This window comes from Lepidochelys kempii, chromosome 13, assembly GCF_965140285.1.
Source record: "Lepidochelys kempii isolate rLepKem1 chromosome 13, rLepKem1.hap1, whole genome shotgun sequence".
NCBI lineage: Eukaryota > Metazoa > Chordata > Testudines > Cheloniidae > Lepidochelys > Lepidochelys kempii.
The window spans coordinates 20,826,181-20,843,174 of NC_136392.1; the positions used below are offsets into that span (position 1 = coordinate 20,826,181).

General features: G+C 48.8%; 1 protein-coding gene across 7 annotated transcripts in view; it reads right to left on the reverse strand.

Moving 5' to 3' along the window:
• Positions 1-16,994, reverse strand: part of SRC (SRC proto-oncogene, non-receptor tyrosine kinase) — a 72,330-nt gene that overhangs the window by 37,927 nt on the left and 17,409 nt on the right. For 6 of the 7 annotated variants that reach the window (XM_073309677.2, XM_073309678.2, XM_073309682.2 and 3 more), the window contains exon 2: positions 248-322. The gene's annotated coding sequence lies outside the window, so the exon portion shown is untranslated. Of the gene's footprint in view, positions 1-247; positions 323-599; positions 662-16,994 lie in introns of those variants that run through there. The other variant, XM_073309680.2, reaches the window with a different exon arrangement.

Here is a 16,994-nt window from a genome sequence, read left to right on the forward strand (position 1 = left end):
TGCACTCGGCACCGAACCACACATATTACTCTGGCAGGACCGGGTTATGTGCGTCATTCCCACGCACGCTGCACTGTACCTGACCTGGGACCTAGCTAAAGTCCACCCCGCTAAAGGTGCCTATTGCCTCGGGATCTAAGTGCCTCTAAGTAGAAGATTTTGCTTTCACTTTGTGATCTGTTCAACAGTCACTGCAGAACTCTCAGACCCTCTTCTCCCCTCTGCCCAAAAAGGAAAAGGGTCTTACCTCAATGTGTCCAGCTACAGCCTTTCTACAGGGGTGGAGTGGCTGTATGTGAAGTCACCTCAGCTCTTCAGGAATCTGAGACACAAATAAAGTGAAAGGTTACCACAGAGTTCTCAACATGCTGCTCACTGCATGCCCCATAGGCAGTGATGCTTCCTGGGCACCTTCCCAGCACAGATAGCCCCAAGCTTGCAGCTTTCAGTACTCCAGCTTGAGATCAGTTTCACACCTCCTCCCTTCACCCCCGCCCTCCCATGAAGGGGGCTTCCCATCAGCCTCCCCATCTGGCCAAGAGGAGCTTATGGGAAGGGCTAATCAAAGCCAGGGAGGCTGTGATCTCCACCCTCCTCACCTTCCCCAAGAACTTTCTAGCTTGGTGGGTCTCTGAAGTCCACAACAGCCAGCCAACTTCTGCCTCTCTGATCAGTCATGTGTAAAGAGGGGACGATTCTCCGCTCCACTTCATCAAGATCAACAGGGTAAGGAAGGGGAGGTTGTCTGTGGCAGCCCAGGGCTACCCAACGCAAGCGTCTGCCTGAATGGGTGTCTGCATTGTCACCAGTGTAAGAAACTGCTCCCTGCATGAGCCAGGTGGGCCAGCGCAGTACCCAGAGCTGCTGGGTCTCTTCAGAGGAACTGTGGGTTTCATCTCAGAGCGTTTAGACACAGATCCGACCCCACCCCGCAACTAGCCTACACAGAGCAGCCTGAGCAGCCCTGTGCACGGATGCAGGTTTCCTACTGGGCAGGCTGGGCAAGGACATCATAGTGCTTGTGAGAGATGCTGCAAGTCCTGCCCCCAGAGAGAGCACAGGTAGCAGCAGAGCAGATAGGCCCAATATGCCATCCCAAACCCCTGGATGAACTGGAGGCTCAGGTCTTAACTGGTTTCTACCACCTAGCTTCCATTTGTTGACCATGCTCAGGCTCTTGGACCCCTTTCGGCTGAATTTATTCTAGTTTGAAAGCAAATCCTTTCAGAAGTGTCACCAGTACTCTCACAGACATGGTGTGTGTCCAATCTCATCATTTCCACAAAGGTCACTCCCTGGAGTAGTCATTAGTTGGAATTCCACTTTCAGGGAGTTATTCCTCTAATCCTCACCCCCCAACAGGGGCACAAAGAGTTAAAAAAATAAATAAATCCACAAGTCACTCATTTTGTACTTCTATAGCAGCTTTCAGAAGATCTCAAAGCACCACACACCTCTTCAATCCACAGGAGAGGAGGGGGGATATACAGAGAATATTTAAGCTACCCTGAAATGCAGCCACTTCTGGGGTGAACACAGCAGCTATAACAATGCTCAACAATTTAAAACTTAGTGGAGGTACAACACCACTACCTATATGAAAATTTAGGGGAAACTCAGACTATAACTACTGAATTTGGGGTTTAGCTAGGGCAACATCTTTACTCAAAGTGCTATGGGATCTTTTGCCATGAGAAAATGGCCAGGCCCATGATTTCACATTTCATCCAAATGACAAAACCTGTATAAAAAAAACTAGTGTAGACAAAGCCAGGAAGTGCCATTGATGTTAGCAATGGCGAGTGCACTAGAATAGATCAAGTCACTGGTGTATTTAACTTGGCTCAGAGCTGGGCTCAATACCAGTGGCTGCCTGTATGTTTTACCTGGGAACTCCCACTTGCAGAGCTGCACAGGTCAAAGGTTTTAGAAAGAATCAGTGTAGACAAGGACCAAATGAGAGCACACAGTGATCCTGAGCATCTAAGATTGCCTTTGAGATCTTCCATAAAAGACCTGACCCAGCCCCCGCTTAGCTGGAGAATTAAAAGGATCCCAAGACAAGGGGGTATGGCAAAGGCTAAAGTCGGGGGATTTTTGTTTTTGTTTTTTAATATTCTGTTGCACTGGGGTGGATATGAAAAAAAAAAAAAGGATTTTATTGCCAGGATCTATGCAGACCCAGCCAACCAAACATCTCCTCCCAGTCCCACTGGGGTATTTTGGCTGGCAGTTTGAGTACGTTGGTTAACATGCTGCAGATGCTCTACAGTGCAGTTTGATATCTCTCCCTTCTCCCTGCTAATAAGTTTTGACACTATTTTTAGTGAGGTTGATTAGGATAACAAGCAGCATTTGATTGACAGCTCTCTAAGACAAGAACAGTTTGTAATTTGTACTTGACTAATATTTGCTAGAAATAATTGCACAGCAGGATGCATGGATTTCAAGTTAGTGTCTCAACTCAGGATTGCAGTACATACAAATAAGATTCCCTTCCCACATCCATACTCCACTGCAGTTGACAGGTCTTCGGAGGCTGCATCCCTTGGCTCTGTCCGATTCCGTTAGAGCCACAGTGAAGTTCTGGAAAGGGAAACTTCCTAGTTGCACTTTTTTTGGCTGATGCTTAGTATTTTATTTTTAAAGACAGTATTACAGTTTCACTGTATTTAGCAAGATGGTTGACTAGTCTGAATCACATTACAAAAAACCCTCATGGCTTGAGCTGATCAGCGTGTCGGATCTGATGACGTGCCACCAGTGAATGAGGTGATATTAAAAAAATTCCACCAAGACACCGAAGAAAAAGCATCCATGGGAAAAGAGATGGATTACAGGTCTGGTCGGGAAGATAGGCAAGGTAGTAACAATTCAGGCACTGGACTAGGACTCTAAAGATTTGGAGTGAAGTCCTAGCGCCACTGAAGTCAGTTGGGCCAGGATTTCATCCTGGGTTCTATACCCATCTCTGCCACTGACCTGCTGTGTGACCTCTTGCAAGTTACTTCCCCTCAGTTTCATACCCTCCTACCCTGCGTCTCTTGTCTGGATTGGTAACTCTTTGGGGCAGGGGCTGCCCCACACCAAGTCCATTCAGTGCCTCTAGGTGCTCCTGTGGTACACAATATTACTAAGGGTGAGAGGACGGCAAAGGAAGGAAAAAAGTTACAGTAGATAATATTGAAAACCCTAGACGAGCTGAACAACACCTCCCACCCCAGCACTGCTGAAGCCTCTACATGAGTACATAAGTATTGCCTACACTAGCTTTCCATGGTCTCTCTTTGTTTGGCATCAGCCACAGTGGGAAGTGTTTGCGAAGTTTGTCTAGCATAGACCAGGCTAATCATGTTCTGGAAGCGGACATCCTTAGTGCCTCTAACTCCTGGGTTAGGTGGGCTCACTCCAGGGCAGATGGTAACACCTTTTCAGAATTTCCCTCTTACTAGCATTGCACTGTCCACTCTTTACAGGTCAGGTTGGAGGTGTGGAAACAAATTTTTGCACCATCCTGTCTGGGGATTTCGAGAAATTATGGACTCTTCTTTAGGCTCAGAGGAAGCCAGTGTACAGAATATTGCTTTGTGTATCTATGGTGCCAAGTGACAAAAGCCCATCCCAAGATCTCAAAGCACTGGAAAAAGTTCCCCCTCCCCCTTTTTTTAAAAAACAGAAGGGGAAACAGAGGCAGTGAAATGACTTGCCCAAGGTCACACACTACATCAATGGCAGAGTTGGGTTCAGATCAGCACCCACGGCCCTTGAATTCAGCCCAGCAGCTGTCCACCAGACCATGCCACAGATGTAAACTGGTCTATGTTGAACTTGAAAGACCTCCATTCTAATTAGGGATGGTTGATAGGCAGAGCAATACTAACAAATAATGCACGCACGTCCCTAGCACCTTCCACCCAAGGATCTTAAGCACTTCAAACTAGCGGATTAGTCACCACCACCAGGTTTAAGCACGATCCACATTTTACACAGAAATCTACTGAGGCACAGACAGGTTAAGAGACTTGCCCAATATCACAGTAAAGCAGTGATGGCGCCGGGATTAGAACAGGCAGTAGCCCAACTTGAGTCTCATGCTCTAACCAGACAGACAACCATGCTACCATCCTGCCTGGCATTAAGACATCAGAGCCTGCTCTGCCCATCTTTACTCTGCCAAACAGTGGCAGCTTGCAATCCCCTATTCAAGAGGCTTAAAACGGCCAGCTCCCATAGACACTGTTGGAGGAGCAGGAGGGAAGCGAGATACCAAGTAGCGAAGGAGTTCATGATCCATGAGAATTGCCCTTTCCTTGGAGCTCTGTAGCATTTTCCAGCAGCCAAGAGGAACATTTCCCTAACGTCCAGTTCCAGGTTTTCACCACAGCTCTTCCCTCCATCCACTACCCTCCGCCCACCCCAAGCTGTGGCACTGATTAAGACCAAACAGGGGGGAGGGAGCTGGAGGGGGAAGCAATGGATAAGCTGAGACATGCAATTCCTGCCCTCAGGAGACAGACCAAGACAGATCTTAGCAAATGGCCTCCACGCCCCCCCCAAAAAAAGCAATTAAAAACAAGGCACTCCACTGCGTAGTTCAGCTTGGTTCAGATCATGGTGCTTAGACAGCACTTCCTCCTGCCCTCCCCCTGGCTTCATCCATGGCAAATCTGGAAGGCTGTGGGGTTGTTAATTGAATGAGCCACAGGACGTGAAAAGAAAGCGTTGGCATATGGAGAGTAAAAATTAACTGTCTGGGAACGCCTCCAGACCTGGCCAGCGCTGCTTCCACTCCTTTGGATCGGCCAGCCCAGAGGCCCCGGAGCGGCTGGCGTTTCGGTTTGTGCTCTGCATCCCATCTGCAAGCCCATCACCGCATTTGTTCTAGAGAGATTCCGTACATGTGGCATGGAGCTTCCCGCCAAGGAGATGGACGCACTGAGCTGTATTGTGCGCTCCCCTCCGACAGGCTATGGGAGCAATGGTTATAGCCCCAGGAAGGAGAAATGGTGGAGAGGGTGAGAAAAAGAGCACTTTGAAGTGAAGATCTCACTAGCAAATCCATGGCCATTAGCTAGGTGTGTTGTGGTAGCACTTAGGAGCCTCAGTCATGGTCCAGGACCTGCACAAACATGAACAAGGCAGTCTCCACCCCAGAGAGCTTGCAAGAGACCCCAGGTGGATGCAGACACAGCGGAACCTAGAAGTTCTGGTGTGCAGCATGCGGATAACGGTCACCAGTGGGGTCAAAGCTTCCTGCTCCAAAGCAGTACCCCTGCCACCTGAACCTAGGGGAATCTCCACTAGCTGGTAACAGAATGGGGCCTATGGCACAGTCAAGAGGGCAGCAGTCTGCACTCACACACTACAGCATGTATTCATCATGGGGCGAGAGGCTGGCTAGGTGCCTACGGGTCTCATCTGGTGCCTCCTACAGAGCCCACAGGGAAGAGAGAATTTCCCGTACAAGTTGAGAGCCACCCCACGGTGGAGCAATGAAAGGGAGAGTCTCCCAGCAGTTTATACTGACCCAGGATCTCCTGCCCTGAATTTCCCCTGGAGCTGCTACTCCACGAGTTTAAAAGGGGCAAGAGAATGACCCCAGTGACTTACATCTCCCTTGGCAGAGTGACACTTCACCAGCTGCAGCCCGAGGAAATCCAGCTGCATTGAAGCCAGCCTGTCTCCTTGAGAAAGACTCGCCCGCCCACCACTCCCAAGTAGAGAGGCTCCTTGTACCCAAATATCTCAAGGCCAGAGTGCTATCAGTGTGGCTTTTACAGCTTTCCAGACTGGTGGTGGAGGGGAAACAGTCTCCTTTCCAGAAGGGCTAAGGAGGAGAGAGAGAGAGAGACAGACAGACCATGTTACCAGACCAAGATCTGGAGATACCACATTCTTGTTTCTCTTACAGGAAAGCAGAGGCCTTGGGAAATAGTGTCATCAAAGCAAAAGTCCCAAAGCACTAGGAATGGTGGGGATTAGGCCCCATAAAGGATGGAATCATGCTCCTCCCTTTGGGGTACTGTACCTAGAGCAGCTAAGCTTACTGTACCTAAGAGGCCGGGGGCGTGAATCCTAGCACTAAAAGAAAAGGAGGACTTGTGGCACCTTAGAGACTAACCAATTTATTTGAGCATGAGCTTTCGTGAGCTACAGCATCCGATGAAGTGAGCTGTAGCTCACGAAAGCTCATGCTCAAATAAATTGGTTAGTCTCTAAGGTGCCACAAGTCCTCCTGTTCTTTTTGCGAATACAGACTAACACGGCTGTTACTCTGAATCCTAGCACTAGTATGCGGATCCTATGCATAACATGAAAACCCTCTCCCCTCATTACTGGCAAGTGCAACCTGTGCCTTCAGCCTATGCAGAACTGAAGCTTTCTGCTAACCAAAAGTCCATGTTTCTAGCCCCCAAGGGTTGCCAGGGACACTTTATATATGGGAGCCAGGTGTGAACGGATGTAGCATTGCCTTCCTGAATCAGCAGATAAGCAGCTCTAGTGCCTCTACTGCAGCCTGGGAAAGCTCTGAGCAGCAGCAGAGTGAAACCTTACCAATGTCTTGCTGTTGTCATGGCTGCTATTCAGAAGAACCCTGTAGGCAAAGGGTCAGTTCCACTTGAAACTAAACACCCAGCAGTAGCTAAAGCAGGCACTGGAGATGACCTCTAAAATGCCACGGCATTAGCAAAGACACCGCCTATTACAGCAGCCAGGGAGTGCAAAATAGAGATGGAGAAACCCTCTGCCCTCCCCAGGGCTGAGGAGATCAGGGAATGAGACCACTCTCAACCTTTCCAGTTGTTGGGAGACAGTGGGCGGAGAGGAAGTTTTTGAGTTAGCACACACTTGCTAGCCCCGAAGAGGATGGAGCCCCCAGTCAGGGTCCAGGGCCAGCACCCTGGTAAGAACTGCAGCATCTCCAGAGGTGAAAGTAAGCCGGAATGCCCCGGCACAGCGTACCGGTAAGAGCCCGTGCGCCGTACCGGGACCGCCTTTCCCAGAGGGCAGTTTAAAGCCCTGGGGTAGCAGCGGTGGCAGCGGCGCTGTGGCGGGGATTTAAAGGGCCCCAGAGCTCCAGCCCCCAATACCCTCCCCAACCAGGTCCCTTTAAATCCCCGCCTGAGCCCTGCTTCCCGAGCCCTGGGGTAGCAGTGGCAGGGATTTAAATGGCCCTGGAGCTCCAGCCTCCGCTACCCCAAGGCTTGGGCAGTAGGGCTCAGGCGGGGATTTAAAGGGCTCAGGGCTCCAGCAGAGCCCCAGGCCCTTTAAAGCTGTGCCAGAGCCCAGAGGTACCGGTGGCAGCCGGGAGCCCCCAGGGCTTCTCAGTGATTTAAAGGGCCCAGGGCGCCGCCGCGGTAGTGGCAGCCTGAGCCCTGGGCCCTTTAAATCGCCCCCGAGCCCCGGGGCTCCCAGCCGCCTCTGCAGCGGGTAGATTGGGGGTGATTTAAAGGGCCCCGGGCTCCCAGCCACCACTACCACAGCTGGAGCCCTGGCCCTTTAAATCAAGATTTAAAGGGCCTGGGGATTTAAGGCCCTGCCTCTTCCGGTTGAGGCCACGCCCCCTGCTCAGGACTCCAGCATACCGGTAAGTCCTCTAACTTACTTTCACCCCTGAGGATCTCCCTCTTGCCCACAGCTTTTTTGTGAGGGGATGGAGAGAAAAGAGAGACTTCTCACAAAGGCAGAGATTGCCTCTGGATAGAGCTGGCTGGGAATTTGACAAACTCCTCTTCACTGAAAAGTGTCAATTCTTCCACACTGAAATTGACCCTGTTTCACAAACAAACCATCAGGTGACTTGGAAACTTTTTGGAAAGGAAAACGTCAAAATGGGAGGCTTTGACAGCTTGGTTTTCTAGTGAATGACTTCATTTTGAAACTTCAGTAAATTAGACTAAAAAATAAAAGCAGAGATGTTTTTATTGATCCAAATTAAAAGCTTATTTTTGGATTTTCAGTGTGAGGTTGAGAGTTTGTGTCTCAAATTTGAATGGTTTCAGATATCTCAAGATGTTCACAGGATGGGAAAATAATTTCTAGCCCAGCTCTACCCCTGTACAGTAGGCTCTGGCTAATAGGAGCAGCTTCAGCTCTTTGGTTAACTGATGTCTGGGAAGTTTTGAGCACTGATCAGCTGGCTGTAATGCTAAAGTCACATGCTGGAATACTAAAATTCGAGCAGTTACATCCCCCTGTCGCCACATCCCTGGGATGGGAGATGCGGAAAGAGAACAGTGTGCATGACTACTAGCTAGGCCCTGTTCAGAGCCTAATTCTGAAGGCAAGTACAGACAGTCAAACTGAGACAGGCTTTCCCTTCAATGGTTTGCAATACCAGAGGTTAATAAATGCCTCTGCCGCATGCCAGACTAAGAAGGGAGTTTTTAGGCTGGCAAGAGGGACAGAGGGGACTATGGCTATATTACACTACAAGTGCTATGTAGACATTTCCTACACCGCAGAAGGAGGTTTTTACGGTCACTGTAAGTAATCCAGCTCCCTCAGTGGCCATGGCTAGATGAGTGGAAGAATTCTTCCATTGATCTAGCCACATCTACGCTGGGGTCCCGGGGTAGCATAGCTCTGGCTCTCTGGGGTGTGGATTTCCCCACCCCAAGGAATGCCATAGCTAGGTTGATCTAAATTTTAAGTGTAGTCCAGGTCTCCATGGAAGAGCGAGTGAAAGTACAAGTCTTACAAGTCAGAGTCTGAGGCAACAGATTGGGGGCAGGGCGGGGGGAATGGTATTTCTCACCCACACTCTCAGCATGCAAGAACTATGCAAGAGAGAGTTCCAAATGTTGCTTGGCTGATCTCTTCTGTTCCATCCCTAAATCTTGAACTTTTGCCTGTTTGGGTCTCAGTCTTCGCAGAAGAGGCCAGAAGAGAGAATTGCCTGGAGCAACTCTAGCCTGTCAAAGTGGACAGTGTGTAATTAAAGGGCAGGATTTCCGATTACAGGTTGGCATGGTGCCAATCCCCCCAGTGTAGCTCTTACAACATCCAAGGCAGTGGCTCCAAGGCAAGAGACATTTTTAGGTCTTCTGGTCTTGCAGGCCATTTGTTAGGGGGAAGTGTTGCAACTGGAAACTTGCTATCCTGTTCCAGAATGCAGTTGGGGTTAACAGCTTTCAGCATCAGTCCCTAACATTTCAGGGTCTCTCACCTGCCATGAAGACATCCGAGTGCTTGGAGTCAAAGACATTGGATGGTTCTCAACTAAATGCTTGTATCTAAGCTGCTGCCAAGACCTTTGGGCAAGTTTAGATCCACACTTTGCAGCCCATAACCAGGGGAAGGGCCACACCAGCCCCATCACAGTAAGAGACAAAACCGCATGATAGGTCAAAGGGTTCTCATGCCAGAGTCATCTGTAGAGTGGGTTGTTCCCAACCTCTCGCGCATCATCATGATGGCTAGCTCAGTCCAACAGGAAGGATAGGCCAATAGTTAATTTGCTGCCTGGGTCTTGGAGACCTGGTTCAATTACCTGCTCCACGACAGACTTCCGACGTAGCCTTGGACAAGTCATTTAGTCTCGGTGTCTCAGTTTCCCAAAATGGGGAGGACTAGCACTGCCCTGCCTCCCAGGGGTATTGTGGGGATAACCGCATTATAGATTGTGAGGCCCTCAGTTACTTTGATGATAGAGGCCACGCAAGTACCATAAATAGAAGATCACATTGCCTCACTAGGCACACGGGGCTGATGAGACTCCACTCTGACCCTGTCAACTGACTGGCAGGGATGCAAATCTGTGCCAAGAAACATTACAAACCACGTCATGATGTTCACAGCATGGCCAACCCCAGGCATTCAAAAAATTCATGAGTCAGGCCCCAAAATACCACAAGGTGTTTAGAGGAAAAATTGCTTCTTTCTCTTTGCACGCTACAGACTCAGACCCGAAGGCACTCAGGGCACATACCAGCTTTTCTCCAAAACCATAACGGGCTAGAAACTTTATTTTTCAAATGCAAGGTGATTCGGGGAGACTCTGCTGACTCCAGGAGCTAGGGCTTAAAGAACACACCAAACATTACAAGGCTCACAAAGCCGCAAAGGTGGGCCACAGGGAGTTAAACAGCCAGCTTCCTTATGAACCCCACCATTCCCTGTGCTGCTGCCTGGAGCGAGAGCTCTGCTTTCGGTAATGTTCAGCAGTTACCCAGCGAAGATGCGAGTGAAGGAACTCCATTCATTAGTCATTCCTGACAATGCAGCTTTCCTCCCCCATCCCTCTTAATCCAGCTAAAATTTCTCCAAGATAAAAGAAATAGACAGGGTGGGGGAATATGGTAAATTACGCTCCTGGAGCTGTCTCACCTCCCACAAGACCCAGACTAGTGTATTAAAGACCCAGACCCACCCACCAGTCCTGTCAGCTCCTGTTAAATTTAAAACCATCTTAATGAAAGCTACATAGCCAAACCTAGCAGGGGCCAATGGGTTATGGAAAGGGATAATTAAAATTAAACAAGCAAATTCACTCTATCCCCTTCCCCACAGAGGGAGAAAGAGGGGCATTCAGAAATGGGAAGGAATTAAATGCCTTAAAAAAATAAGACTGAAGATTGAATCAAGAGTTTTGGATGCTTTATCTGACTAAGCAAACCATGAGCACAAACACACACAAATCTGCATAATCAGGCAGCAACAGATTGGAATCTTCCTCTATTGCATGAGCAGGTGTCGTCTTTGTAGGTTCTGGGCCAATCCTGGCAGTTATTTTGGCTTGTCAAGTAAGTTATGAAACTACTTGCCTAGGCAGGCAGGGTTCCATGTAAGTTATCTGTAAACACCCAGCACTGACTGCAATTGGCAGAGACCCAAGTGAAAACAAGAGGCAGGGAAACATGCACTATCCTAGTCTGGAGGAGGGTTCCTTTCCCAGCAGGAATTTGTGGAATGAGAGTCTCAAAGCATGGGCCAGGTGCGTAAGACTCAGAGGGAGAGGAAAGGGCTTTGAGGGGCTCATAGGAATTTTATTGTATGCAATATTGCCAAGCCCATACAAGCAAAGATTATTAGCTCAGACCCTAAAGGTCATGACATTTAAAAAACCTGGGGGATGCTTTCTGCTTTTTGAGCCCTTAGGGGTTAGAATCCTAGTAGGGACGGCAAGGGGCATCTAGTCTAACCCCCTGCCAAGTTGCAGGATTTGTTGTGTCTAAACCATTCAAGACAGATGGCTATTCAGCCTCTTTTTGAAAACCTCCAGTGAAGGAGCTTCCATAACTTCCCTAGGCAGTTTGTTCCAGGGTTATGTTTTGAGCTTTACTCCACAACCATGCAGGCTAGAATTTTTAGGGGTTTGGGGGCGGGGGGGAAGAGGCAGGAATACAAGATTCTCATATCCCATGACTCCAGGAGCTGGGTGTTTTTTGTTGGTTTGTTTGTTTGTGTTTAAGAGCTCTGGGTGGCTGGGGCTTGCACAGAAGGGCTGTGCACACCTGGGAAGCAAGGATAAAGGGGACAGCTGGAGCCCCGCCATCGCATTCCCTCCCCGCCCCCCCAAAAAAACCACAGTTGGGAGAGAGGGGAAGAAATATCTTCAGCCTCTCACTCGAGGTAGGGGGCAGCATCGCTTCCTGTCACAGTGTCAGGGCAGCTGACGCAGGCCCAGGTTACAGTGACAGCCGTCTGTCACTGCCTCTGTTTCTTTCCCCCCTGGCTCCCAGCCCTGGGAAGGGATCTGGCAGCTGCAGATACAGGGGAGGGACCAATCGGCTCTCTTGCTGAGCCACAACGTCTGCTTGCAAAAATCCCAGACGTTGCCTCTTATTTGAAAAAGCCACCCAGCCAGAGGATCAAAAAAGAGGCAATGTCCAGGAAAACCCATATGTACAGTAACCCTACCCAATCCCTTTATGTCTGAAAAAAATCAAGCCCCTTTACAAGGAACCTGAAGTTGGGTCCCCAAAGTAATTTTTGAAAATTTAGGCCAGGGGTTATAAACCCCACAAGTGCCAAGGAGGGTCACGTAACCAGGGAAGCTGCTGTACTGTGCACAGCTGTTTGGAGAGCTCACAACTACTACACTCGGAGCAGAACGCTCGGCGAGAGAACTTGTCAGGATTGGCGAACACCGAGCACACACCCTGGCACGCCTGTGCCTTTCTCCTATGTTAAACACAGCGTTACATACCATCTTGATGTTTGAGACATAATCTTGAGTGACGAGTGGCTGATTCCCACCTCAGACACCTGACTCACCAGCTTTTTAAAAACAGGCCTTGCCCAGACTTGCCGATTCCTCCTTGTACTTCATGCTGCAATCAGCCATAGGGGTCAAAAAAAAGATAGTGGGTAAATACAACTGACCCCAAAACTCTGGGGCAGAGGGGAACCACTCCCTACCCCCAGATTATTCCCAGTGGTGGAGAAAGCCAGACGGACATTAATGCTACCCCAGCTCTGTCAACACACCTTTGTAACGGGCCCATCCCCATCCCTGGGCAGAGCTAGCCAGTCTTGCTACACTGGAGATCCAGTTACATTAGGAAAATTATGTGCTGCGGACAATGGTTGTCAGCCACCGACACCCTGCTTACCCATCCCCTCAGGCGGGTGCTGAAAGCAGCCTCTAAATTGCTACTGTAGACATAACCAATCCGTTCTCAGAGAGCATTCACCGCCGCCGCCACACAAAGTCCATTGAAGAGCGCACAGAGATCGAGCCTATCCATGCTAGCCCCTGCAAGGAGAGCCTTTGCTAATGAACAGTCAACATCAAGCTACTTTTCTAGCACAGGCAGGGCATGAAGCCACTGGGGTTGGCTTGAGGCAGAGAACCACTGTGCACTAAGGAAGCCTTCCCTTTCATGTTGGTCTTACTCAGGGATTTGAATTCAGATCTGTAGAAGCAGAAGGCTAGTGTATCAGCCTTGTTTATCCAGTCCCACTCAAGGAGAGAAACTGATATTCTGCAGTCCTTTATAGTCACCACACAAATCATGGTTCTTCCCTCTGACCCGCAGCGACCGTTTGCCTCCTTTGTCTTTTGGTAGGCTTGCCCGAGCTCCTTAACTTTCACGCAGCACTGCTGTGTCTCCCTGCTATAGCCTCTGTCCAACACGCCCCGAGAGATTTTGGCAAATATATTTGCATTTCTTCTTTTGGATCAGAGTTCTGCCTGCATGGATTCTTCTCCCCATACAGCGATCAGATCCAGGGTCTCCCTTGAGCTCCAGCATGGACCGAGTTTGCAATTCTGGGACTGCATGGTCACCTATGCTGCTGAGTTCGCCATGCTGACCAAACAGGAAATGAAATTCAAAAGTTCCCGGGGCTTTTCCTGTGCACCTGGCTAGTGCATTGGAGTCAAAAGTGCTGTCCAGAGTGGTCACAATGGAGGACTCTGGGATAGCTCCCGGAGGCCAATACCATCGATTTGCGTCCACACTACCCCAAATTCGACCCAGCAAGGTCGATTTTAGTGCTACTCCCCTCGTCAGGGCTCTTAAAATCAACTTCTGTACATCTCCCTTTAGATCAATGGAACGGGGTTGGTTCTGTGGACAGGGTCATTTTTAAATGACCTAACGCAGCTAAATTTGACCTAACCCCATAGTGTAGACCAGGCCTCAGTCAATAGTCACCCTCGCCTTTAGAAGCAGCCCTCTTGCCACTGTTAAGTGCATACATGCAGATTAGAGACCACAGGAGATTCCATGACAGCTAGAAAACAAGCCTTCCTGGAATTGCTTCCAACATACCCAAGTACCTCCAACCCTCACTTAGAGTAGTCACAGAATCTCTCCCCCTCCTCATAAGGGCCACCATACTGGTCGGACCAATGGTCCTTCTAGCTCAGTATCCTGCCTTCTGACAAAGGCTCATGCCAGATGTTTCAGAGGGAATGAACAGACCAGGGCAATGGAGTGACCCATCCTATCATCCAGTCCCAGTTTTGGCAGTCAGAGGCTAGAGACGCTCAGACTGTGGGATTGAATCCCTGAGCATCTTGGCTAGTAGCCATTGATGGACCTATCCTCCGTGAACTTATCTAATTCTCTTTTGAGCCCTTTGGCCTTCATAACACCCCATGGCAATGAGTTTCACAGTTTGACTGTGTGTTGCAAGGAGAAGTACTTCCTTATGTTTGTTTTAAGCCTGCTGCCTATTAATTTCACCAAGTGACCCCTGGTTCTTGTGTTATGTGAAAGGGTAAATAACATTTCCCTATTCACTTTCTCTGCACCAGTCATGGTTTTATAGACCTCTATCATATTTCCCCCCCCCACCCCAACCCCCTTAGTTATCACTTTTCCAAGCTGAACAGTCTCTGTCTTTTTAATCTCTCCTCACAGGGAAGCTGTCCCATACCAGTAAGTCATTTGTTGCCCTTCTCTGTACCTTTAATAATTCCAATATATTTTTCTGAGATGGGGCAACCAGAAACACATGCAATATTCATGATATGGGTGTACCATGGATTTACACAGTGGCATTATGATATTTTGTGTCTTATTAGCTATCCCTTTCCCAATGGTTCCTAACATGGTTAGCTTGTTTGACTGCCACTGTACATTGTGGATAGTTCTCTGAAAATATCCACTCAATGACTCCAAGATCTCTTTATTGAGCTGTAACAGTTAAATTAGACACCATCAGTTTGTATGTATAGTTGGAATTACATTTTCCCAATGTGTATTGCTTTGCACTTATCAACATTGAATTTCATCTGCCGTTTTGTCGCCCAGTCTCCCACTTTAGTGAGATCCCTTTGTAACTCTTCACAGTCAGCTTTGGACATGGCTATCTTGAATAACTTTGCCACCTCACGGTTCATAAATGGTCTGGAAAAGGGGTGAATATGGTGAACAGCACTGGTCCCAGTACAGATCCTTTGGGGACTTTGCTATTTACCTCTCCATTGTGAAAACTGACCATTTATTCCTGCCCTTTGTTTCCAGTCTTTAACTGGATGGTGATTAGTGAGAGGACTTCCCCTCTTATCCCATGACTGCTTAGTTTGCTTAAGAGCCTTTGGTGAGGAACCTTGTAAGGCTTTCTGAAAGTTCAGGTATGCTATATCCCCTGGACCACCCTTATCCACATGCTTGATGATTCCCTGAAAGAATTCTAATAGATTGGTGACGCATAATTTCCCTTTACAAAAGCCATATTGACTCTTCCGACACATCATGTTCATCTGTGTGCCTGATAAATCTGTTTTTCACTGTAGTTTCAGTCAATTTGTTTAGCACTGAAGTTAGGCTTACCAGCTTGTAACTACCAGGATCGCCTCTGGAGCCTTAAAAAAAAACAAACAAAAAAAAAAAACCCCACAATATTACATTAGCTATCCTCCAATCATCTGGTACAGAGACTGATTTAAGTGATAGGTTACAGCAGTTGTGCAATTTCATATGTGAGTTCCTTCAGAACTCTTGGGTGAATCCCACCTGGTCCTGGTGACTTATTACTGTTGAATTTCTCTCCTTTCAACAGAGTTCAGAGAGATGGATGGAACACTGGTGCTAAAGAGCAATGAAATAGTGGAAGCTAGGCCCTTGTGCCACTCAATGGCTCTTTGTGTGCACTTAACAAGGGGCTTGAAGATGGAAGATTTGATGCAATGGTTTTTGAAGGGGGAAGAGAGGCCCCTAAGGTCTCTATGTGCCAAGGTGCCAAGACTGAGCCCCTCATACTCTGTAGAGGATCAAGTCAGTGATCACTAAAGGGAATCCAAGGAGCTGGCTGTTGCCTAGACAGAGCTGCCTCCTTGCTCCCCGTTTGCAGGGAAAGAAGCCATGAACTCTGCCCGATTTCAGTTCTACCAGGTCAGGCAACACTAACGCATTTTCCCAGCAAACTGCCAGGCTACACTGAAACGGCCCCCTGGGTGTTTCCCAGAGACTGTGTTTCCCTCCAGAGGGCTGTGTGCTGGCAAAGCAGTCTATGTGTAACACTGACAGACCCCAGTTGTCGGCGGGTGGGATCGAACCTAGGACCTCTGGAGCTATATGCATGAGCCTCTACTACATGAGCTAAAAGCCATACGGCCCTTAGCTGAGGCTATAGAGCAGACTCACTCTCTAAGTGGTCTCATGGGCAAGAACACCACACCCAGCATGTGTGTGGGTTACATATGTGAAGTGCACGCAGCCATGCAAGTTCTTTGCAGACACCAGCTAATCTAACCCACACAACACCCACATATGTGAGCCAGACACAACTAGATACCACCTAGGTGAGGAAGGTTAAGAGTAGGTGACGAGATAGAGGGAGGAGAGAGAAGAGGCTTTGCAGGGTGAGACAGTTACTAGGCATGGATTTTTGGAGGGTAGGAAAGGTGGGGAGTGGGAATTTCCCCCATCATCAAGCCAAGCAGTCTTTGGGCTTGAACCAGGAAGGCTGTAAAGTCACAAGCTTTGCTCAGAGTTCCAGGTCTGGACACACAACTGAACAATTTCAGCACAAAGCCAGGTGAAACTCAGCCACTTTGGCCAAGCCAGGAGTCGTTTTAGGGGTCTGAAGTGAAACCTGCCAGCCTGCCCAGTGATCCACAAGGATCTGAGTTTCACCTGCCTCATGACATTTTAAAGCAGACCCAGTTTCCTGCATTTCACTATGAAAACATTTTGCGGGGCTCTCTGCAAAGCCCAGCTGCCTGGGAACAGCTGACGGGCCAGCAAAGCTATCTTTAAAGAGCATCATCTCAGGAGACAGGCTTTAACAGCCAGGAGTGGGAAGCTATAAACCTGTCTAAGAGCAGCTCTGGAATGCCAGGAACAGAAGCGGCCCATTCAGACCACCAGAGAGCACAGACGCCGGAGGAAAAGCAGTGGGCCCGGGCCCTGCACTCAGGATCCTCTAATATGTAGCTACGTTTAGAAAAACCTCCATTTTGTTCTTGTTTCTCTTCTAGCCATTTCCTTTCCCCAGTTTTTGCCTTCCTAATAATGAGCTCCCATTCCCCATGTCTTCACGCCTCCAGGGCCTACCCAGCTCCTGTCACACCTCAAGCAGATGGTGCATGCCAG